This window comes from Ipomoea triloba, chromosome 7, assembly GCF_003576645.1.
Source record: "Ipomoea triloba cultivar NCNSP0323 chromosome 7, ASM357664v1".
NCBI lineage: Eukaryota > Viridiplantae > Streptophyta > Magnoliopsida > Solanales > Convolvulaceae > Ipomoea > Ipomoea triloba.
The window spans coordinates 1,435,838-1,446,034 of NC_044922.1; positions in this window are offsets into that span (position 1 = coordinate 1,435,838).

Consider the following 10,197-nt stretch of genomic DNA (forward strand, 5'->3'; position numbering starts at 1 on the left):
ATCGGCCGGGGCCTAAATAGTGGGTGGTGTAGCTTTTTGTCATTCTCTGATCTTCGAATTTAGGGTATGTAACATTGCCTAAATATTAATAATCTCGAGCACTAGGCTATTATATAGTTTAATTGATTTAGACGTACGGCTTTAACGTTGGATTGTACGCCTTAATCTAGCATTAATTGGTAGTTAGTGTAAGTTTGGATGGAGTGATTGGTCATGTTTGTTTAAATATAATGTATTGTATGTTGTTTAAATAAAGTTTTCTTGTCGTTTTTATTTTTTTAAAAAAATAGATTATGACCCTATTTGGTAAATAGTTAGTCTATCACTCAATTTTGGCTTATTTGACCACTATTAGGTGTTTAACATATTAAAAAAAATTAATATAAGTGTTTGGTTAATCAGTTTTTTGTAATTCCAAAATGCTAAAATTTAAAAAGTTGCTCATAACAACTTTTTCAATTACCTTTTTGAGAAAAGAAATTATATCAAACAACTAACGGCTAATTTACCAAACACCTTTCTACAATCAGCTAACAGCTATCAACTAACAATCATTTACCAAACATGGCCTTTATCAACTCAATAATTTAGTGTAATTGACTAGCTAACTGTTAATGTATGTATGAGACATTTATCTGTGACCAAGCATCTTGTGCTCAGATGGCATGTAGTGACTCTCTCATATGGGAGGTGATGAGATTGAGCCTCAGTTGAGGCGATATTGACTCTTTGGACTCTTAAGTATGAATGAACAGATATGGTATAATTTTATTTAACAGATTATGTACCTAAAATTAATTGATTGTGTACCTACTACAACACTAAATGTCGACCAAATAGATGGAAAAGAGAAAAAAGATCGCACTAATTTAAACAAATGACACTATTTTGAATGAGTCTATAATGCAAAGTAAACATAATTTTGAACCATGTTACAACCTTTAAAATAGAACTGACAAATATATTATACGTAGTGGCTATGTGCCTACGTTGTTCATTATTAAGGTGTAAAATTTATGAGGAGCACTAGAGCTCGTCATTAATCACTTTAAGGGAAAGAAAAATATCCTCTCTTTTCGTTTTGGATCATATGACATGGAAGAGAAATTTATCTATCATTATTCGAGAATGTGTACTAAGTACTCACTTTGTAATTCTAACGGGTCAATAAATCATTTTCCCAGGGAGTCAAACGAGATAACATCTGTTTTCAAAAAAAAAAGATATCTAGACTGGTGGGGACGGTTCTTTTCCTAGACTCCATTAACGGAGCAGTAGAAGTGTCGATGGGATTTCCTAAGCAAGCTATGCACACATTAACGCAAAACCACCACTTTCTTGCCCATGTTTCTGGAAAAATACTATATGTACCCCTATTTTTACTCCTACATAAAAAAAAATATTGATATAGACACTTATATTGGGACTCACATAAAAAAATAGCTTATAAGAGCATCACCATCAATGTATTATAAGGAAATAATGTCAGAAATTATGCCATGGTGGCAAGAGAGAGGGTATGAGAGAGAGTGTTTGGGGTTCATCTGCAAATTAGGAGTTATTTCTGACATTTATGACATCAAACAATGAAGCAAAGAGCATCTGCTGTGCGCGTTCACGCACAGCAGCGCCAATGCGGGCGCGTGCAGTGCACGCGCCCGCCCCTTTGGCGCGCCTGACATATGCATTTAATTTCTTTTTGCTTTTTAAATTCAGTTTTATTTTGTTTTTTATTCACACATTCCCATTTTCTCTTTCCTAATCACACTTACAAAAACTCCTCAATTACCGCGAAATATCCCCCTGATAAGGATGCTCTAAGTGCCCGCCACATCAAAGATTGAAATTTATAAAATAAGATTTGTGAGTGCATGTAATAGAACTCATGTTTCTGCCTTTCCTAGCTAAACCAAATTTATGAATGAATTCAACAACAAACGTGGTACTCCTCAGGTGATAACATGAGGTCAGAGGGTTTCGAACTTTATAATAGTAAGTAGAAGATGTCAAAAGTCCCTCCTCCTCACTATAAATACAGTATTTATAGGGAAGGGAAGGGGGCACATGTCAGGCACTCGGCATGACTGACACGTGTTGCATGCGGTTAAGTTCGGGAATAGCGCCTCAATAGCCAAGTGGCTTAGATTTCTGGTTGCCCATTGTGACGTCCAGGTCCAGATCCTCAGGTAGCCTTGCTCGAGGTGCCCGTCCCGACCTAACTAGTTAGGATATCGGTCCCTGCTGCACAGCTAAGCCCTACTGTAGTTTCTAGCTATCTCGGTTATTACATTTAGGTCGGGAAGGTCAAACATATGGCCGGTCGAGGTCGGGAATAGTTCTCTTATGCAATTTGACTGGACACCGAGCTTATGCAATTTGACCGGATATCGAGCTAATGTACATTAGGTATATAGGGAGGTATACTCGAGGAATATTCCCTATCAAATAGAAAAATAATTTGGTGAAAATATATATGAACAATTAGACACTTATAAGATTTTCTTAAAATAAGATCGAGAGGATGATTTATTTGATAGCATTACTTTTTATAATATATTGATCATATCTTTGCGAAGGTAGCTTAGCGTGAAAAATGGTTATTACCGTATAAGAATCAAATAACCACGTAAAGCATGCACGCAAAAAAATAATAAAGCCAACAATTATAAAAGCTAGCCATAGTGATCGAGCTTCTAGCAACATAATCTTGTTAATTAAAGCCCTTTATGCGCTTATAACTTGAATGCGGAAGCACAAATAACAATGAACCGTATGTAAACCAAATTAATCAACTAAACAATGTTCATGATTATGGATCTTTAATTAAAACAAGAATAAAGATAAAGACTTACTTGATTCCATTGAGATGTAATCTCTAACCTGAACAATCAAGAATGCTTCACCTCTCTGATCTGTATACCTTAATCACCTCCTGATGATACGGAGACTGGAAAACTCAGAGACTAAAAACCTTATGATCAGAAACCATATTGTCCCTAGAGTTTTCCTGGGTATTTATAGATGTGATGAGAAACCCTCTTTCAAGAGGAATGGGAAACTTCCTTTCAGGAATAGAAATCCCTTTAGGAATGTGAAACCTCATTTTAGGATAACCCATATCCTTTTTCCATTATACATCTTTTAACCCTTATATACTTAAATTTTAACAGAATGAGAGGGAGGGAATTTCACCCAGTAATTCCGCCTTTATACATCACTAATCATCAACGTGAGTCCTTATGGAATTACAACCTTTATTTTATAAATCAATGTTAGGAAATAATTATTTCTAACAGTCTCCCACTTGATTCATATAAGCATGAAACCTTTATTATATGAATCAACGTTAGGAATAAATTATTTCTAACATTCTCCCACTTGATTCATATAAGCATGACTTTGCATTTTCAATCCTTAATTTGAGCTCACTTAATATGAAAATGTAAAAGTCAGAACTTCATCGAACTTTACTAACCGAATCATGGCGGTTACAGGCCTGACATAGCGTCCTGCTCCCTTCCATGTATCACAGTTAATAAGAATTCGAACCATAGTAATAAGGTCAAAATCCGAAATAACCTTATTCCTTATGTCTTAACTAAATAAGACCAATGTTATCACTTCTGAATTATGCATAAATAAGTGATCAACATCAACAATAACAAAATCAAAACCTGAATAGATGTCTAAGAGTATCAACATCCCAATGTGCTAATCAAACATAAATCCATACATGTATGGCAGGATTCACCATTATACAAGGACTTTACCAGTATGCCCATTCTACCAACATGGCCAATGAAGGTTTTGGGCGCCAATCCCTTAGTCAATGGATCCGCGATAACAAGATCAGTGCCAAAAATTGCACTATTGATACTCTTTTTTATTTTGTACCTTCTCCTTAACGGACAGAAATTCCAAATCCATGTACTTGGCACCTCTAGTATATCTGTCGTTCTTTGAGAAGAACACAGTTGCCGCATTATCACAATGAATCCTCAATGGTTTGACTATAGTATCGACAATGCCCAAACCAGAAATGAAATTGCGCAACCATGATGATTTGAATCTGTAGCCTCAAAGCATGCTACAAATTCTACCTCCATAGTGGAAGGAGTAATGACAGACTCCTTCACACTTTTCCAAAATACTGCTTCACCAGCAAGTAGGAAAATATGTCCGAATGTGGAGTTTCTGTTATCCAAACATCCGCCATAGTCTGAGTCTGAATAACCTACAACCTTCTGGTTATTCTACCTTCTATATGTGAGCATGTGGTCCTTCGTGCCTTGTAATTATTGCAGGACCTTCTTTGCAGTTTACCAGTTTATATCTTTCTAAAACTTTGTTAATGTAAGCCTTCTGGGATAAACCTAAAATCCCTTGTGATCTATCATGAAACATTTCTATTCCAATCACAAATGAAGTCTCACCCTTATCCTTTATTTCAAAGTTCTTAGAAAGATATTCCTTAATGCCACTTCCTATTGAGTTTGCACTTGATCATCAACTTGAGTTTCAACCTCATCTTCATTTACAATAGCTTCCTTATGTGGAATTGGAGCATCTAGTTGCTGTTGTTCCAAAGTATTTCCATAACGCTGCACTTGCAGCAATAGGAACTACAGCAAGGAAAGGATCACTTGATGAAAATGGATCCATTAATGACTCCTTAATCTCAACATTACGAGCTCCCACACTCCCACGGACTTTGCTATTTTCAATGAAGCGAGCATTACCAGACTCAACAATCCTCGTACTACGATTAGGACAATAAAATATGTATCCCTTAAACCTTTATGGATATCCAATGAAATTACCACTAATGGTTATGGAATCCAATTTATTTCATGTGAATTATATATCCTCACTTTAGCTTGACAGCCCCAAATGTGAAGATGCCTCAAACTAGGTTTCCTTCCTATCAGTTCATAAGGTGTTTTAGAAACAACCTTACTAAGAACCCTGTTGAGTAAGTATGCTGTTGTCTTTAATGCATACATTCACAATGAAACAGGCAATATACAGTTTATTAACCATACTCCTAACCATTTTCATAAAAGTACGATTTTGTCTATTAGAAGAGCCACAGATATCTGTATGTATCAAGTAATCCCAAGTTTCTTGTGGCTGAGTGTTTTGATACATGTCTGACTTGCTATCTCCTTATGCAATCGACACATGCATCATTCCAGTCAATAAAATCCAATTGAGACAAAATTTCAACCTTAATAAGTCTCAATATCCTTTATTTGGATATATGACTAAGCCTTTTTACGCCACAAGAAAGTCAAAGATTCATTCGGTGCACTTCCTTTAACACTAACCTCACTCATAACATTAAACAAGGAATTAATAAAGTCTGCATTAAGATTGAAACAATATAAAGTATCCAACAAAACACTATAACCACAAAAAGGTGTTTTGATGATACAAAGAAAATATTCGTTTCCAATCTTAAGGTTAAAACCCAATATATCCAACCTAGATGCTGAAGCAAGATTTCTAGAACATTCTGGAACATATAGACAATTCTCAAGATCAAAGCAAAAGCATGTATCTAGCTTAATGCTATAAGTTCCAATACCTTTAATTCTAGCTTTCATCTTGTTCACATAAAAAGAAACTATTCATTTTCCCTTTGAGGTTGAAACATCAGAAAACCTTGCATAATGTTAGAAACATGTGTTGTAGCACCAGTTTCTAACCACCAAGTATTAGAAGGAACCTCAATAAAATTGAATTCAAAGCATACTGAAACTGAATGTATACTTCTCCTTTCCATCCAAGCTATCCTCTTCAGGCATTCAGCCTTCTTGTACCCAGGTTTGTTACAGAAATAGCATTTATGCACTTTCTGAACGCACCTTGCACCTTCATAGGATGCTTGCCCTTCTTTTACTTTTAGACTTACTGCCATTATCACTAATATCATAACTGCCACCATTATAGCGTGACACAATAGTGTTCACTGCAACCTTTTATCTCACATATCAATTGCCTTGAGTTAACAAACCTTTATTCAGACTATGATATATAAACCTTAAGTTTGTATTTAAATCCGCCTTTGGGTCAAATTTAAATACAATGTCAATTTACCGACATGCATCATTCACACATACTTGAATGAGATTATTCATCAAGTTCAAATTTAATATATAGGCCATCTTTGGACATGCGCTACATATTAACAAAACAAGAATCATAATCTCCTAAATTGTCATTAATCACATGTCTGATCCACCTTTGGGTGACCGCTAGAACCATGTGTTAATGATCACAAATGTTTATCAATCCTTAGTGTCATTCAATGATGCAAAATATCATGTGTATAATAAACATTTGTAAACATAAATAATTATTTAGCTATTACCTTGAGTGGGCCACTTTGGTGACTAATGCACTCGCCTTATGCTAATAATTCATTTATGTGAATAAAACTTAATTTATGTTGTAAACATAAACATAAATGATTATTTAGCTATTTACCATGAGTGGGCCGCTTTGGCGACTAACACACTCGCCTTATGCTAATAAATCATTTATGCGAATAAACCTTAATTTATATGTCGTTCTATTATAACATATAAATTAAGAGTGGATCAAATCTCCATCCATAATTGATCCTTTATATATACATATGAGCCCAGAATTTAAAGCTAGTCCAAATGCTTTAAACAAACCGTAAGGGCCCAAATTTATATATAATCCCTTATATTTTAAGCCCAAATTAAATGAGTCTAGAATTTAAAGAGAGTCCATAATACCTTAAATAACCAAACAGACTCAAATTAATTAGCCCAACAAAATAATCCTCATTTTGTCTTTTCCTCTTCATACCTCCCACGGAGCCGGCCGGAAATCGGAGAAGCTCCACCGTATGCCCTCCGTCGTGGGAACCCAGCTACGCCACCATAGCTGTTCGTGACTCCAAGTTTGATTCCATTGCAGTAGTTGATTCCAACATTCATATAAATAATCCAGTAATAGGAGTACACATACGTAATATTCGATTCCAGAAACCAACCAAATCAACTTATATATAATCAAACAATATATGTATATATTTGTTGGTTTCAATTGATTTTGATTCCACGAACATATTTATGTGAACAAGTCTTAATTTATATGTCGTTCTCTTATAACATATAATACATGATTAATAGGACAAACCATATACTATATAAATCATGTGATAACAAGTTATATTTGATTCCAATTCATGTACATACGGACGTAGATTCCAGATGCCAATTGATTTCAAAGAAAACAAAATTGAACAGTATACGAACAAGGCAAGAATATATATGTTCGTTGATTCCAATTGCCCAACTCAAATATACATAGTAATTTCATGTGTTTGTATATTCGACACAATTGTCGTACGCCATATACGAACCAATTTATACATAATTATATAATATATGTTTGATTTCAAACAGTACATCCATACATATTTGATTTTGGAATTAACAATTTAATGTATGAAATCCATATAATCCGTCTATCATCGACAAAACACAATCATACGAAAGGTAGCAATACCCACAATTAATAAGACCTTATAATTAAAAAACCCCAAATATCATGAACCCTAATTTTACTGATTAATCAATTTACAAGCAGGCTCTGGTACCAAATGTTAATTAAAGCCCTTTATGCGCTTATAACTTGAATGCGGAAGCACAAATAACAATGAACCGTATGTAAACCAAATTAATCAACTAAACAATGTTCATGATTATGGATCTTTAATTAAAACAAGAATAAAGATAAAGACTTACTTGATTCCATTGAGATGTAATCTCTAACCTGAACAATCAAGAATGCTTCACCTCTCTGATCTGTATACCTTAATCACCTCCTCTCTGATCTGTATACCTTAATCACCTCCTGATGATACGGAGACTGGAAAACTCAGAGACTAAAAACCTTATGATCAGAAACCATATTGTCCCTAGAGTTTTCATGGTATTTATAGATGTGTGAGAAACCCTCTCTCAAGAGGAATGGGAAACTTCCTTTCAGGAATAGAAATCCTTTTAGGAATGTGAAACCTCATTTTAGGAGAACCCATATCCTTTTTCCATTATACATCTTCTAACCCTTATATACTTAAATTTTAACAGAATGAGAGGGAGGGAATTTCACCCAGTATACATCTTTTAACCCTTATATACTTAAATAATTTTTCACCCAGTATACATCTTTTAACCCTTATATACTTAAATAATTTTTCACCCAGTATACATCTTTTAACCCTTATATACTTAAATAATTTTAACAGAATGAGAGGGAGGGAATTTCACCCAGTAATTATTTCTAACAAATCTATTTTAACAGAATGAGAGGGAGGGAATTTCACCCAGTAATTTCGCCTTTATTTTATAAATCAATGTTAGGAAATAATTATTTCTAACAAATCTTACCGCATCTCTGTGAGTTCGAGTTCGAGCCTCAGTGGAATATATATATACTACATTGTAACAAGTTTGCAGCCATGAAAGTTGAAGTTTATGGATCATTTGAGAACTCACAATATCATTTTAATTTTACTATAGTTAAGAACCAACGCCCCATTGGGGATTGAACCTGTGGCCTCTCACTTGGGAGGGCCACAGCTATGCCGCTTGACCACAAGGTCTTTGGCATTTGATAATAATATATTAATTATTACACTTCATATGCATTTGATAATATATGATATTGTATGGCTCTGGATTTTAGTTTCGTTTTTCACACACTAGTTTCATTATAATAAATTAATAACACTAAAGTATCATTTTAATTATACTACAATTTCATTTGACAATATACGTTGTTGAATGATCTCTGTTTTTTTGTTTCATTTTCCATACTAATTGACGACCATAGTCCACATATTATTATATATGGATCATGGTCCACGGTATAACAATTGTATATATATGGAGAAGATTTAAATTGGAACATGTGTTCTTGTAAAAATGAGGAATGATCCTAATTCTTGACCACTCATATGTAATAATTGGTCAGAAAATAGCCATAAATAATGAGATGACATTTTTGTAGTTATTAAAAACTTTAGGCATGCACTATATAATCTTGACCGTGTATACCCAATACCTAAACAGATTACACTCAAGTATGTAAATTATAAAAATATAAAGTTTGTAATAATTATAAAAATATCACCGTGTTTCTCCCTACTTATTAAAAATACGAAATACTAAAGATAAGCTTCATATAAAGTCCATATATATTTTGTTCCACATCACTTATGTAACAAAGAATAACTTTGAATACTCGAACTATCAGGCTAGCTCAATAAATTATAGCCTAGCCCGTTTGGACCATCGAACTTATCAGTCAGGCTGATTTTTTATCGGGCTAAAATATTTCGACCCTAACTTTAAAAATTTTCTGTCTTATCATAACATAGCATCACTTTTGAATTAAAATTGACATTCTAATGCCAACACATTAATAGACAAATAAATAAACAATGCTGCCGTGATGACATACTCAATATAAACAAAATATTAATAAACTCGAGTACTAGGCTATTACGTAGTTTAATAGATTCGTTATTTGTGTTGGATTTGTACGCCTTAATTTAACAATGAATGTTGGTACATGGACCACACGGTTAGTGTAAGAGTTTGGAAGGAGTGAATGGTTATGATAATAAATTCAAGGACATATATATCTCCTTAAATTTAATTAATTTCAATTCAACATCAATAATTACACCTAAGCATGCAAATAAATGAATAAGCAACACTTGGTCGAAATTATAACAAATGAATAGAAAAATAAGTTGGTGAAAATATAAACAATTAGACACTGCACTTATCATATTTTTTTAAAATAAGAGATGATGTTTATTTGATAGCATTACTTTTTTGAGTTAATTCTATTTATAGGTGTTAGTCCATTTTAGTCTTTTTCATCAGAAAATTATTATTTGGTTCTAGTATTATTATAGCATTACCATTTTTTATCCTCCTTCAACAAAATCGTTGAAATGCTATTAAATAGAGTTAATTACATTTTTGGTCCTAAATTTATAGGTGGTAGTCCACTTTTAGTCATTTTTTATTAAAATATTCACATTTGGTCCTAGCATTATTGTGGCATGACCATTTTGGTCCTCCTTCAACAAAATCGTTAAAATAACGTTAAATACAAGGGCATTTTGATCTCTTTTTTCACAAA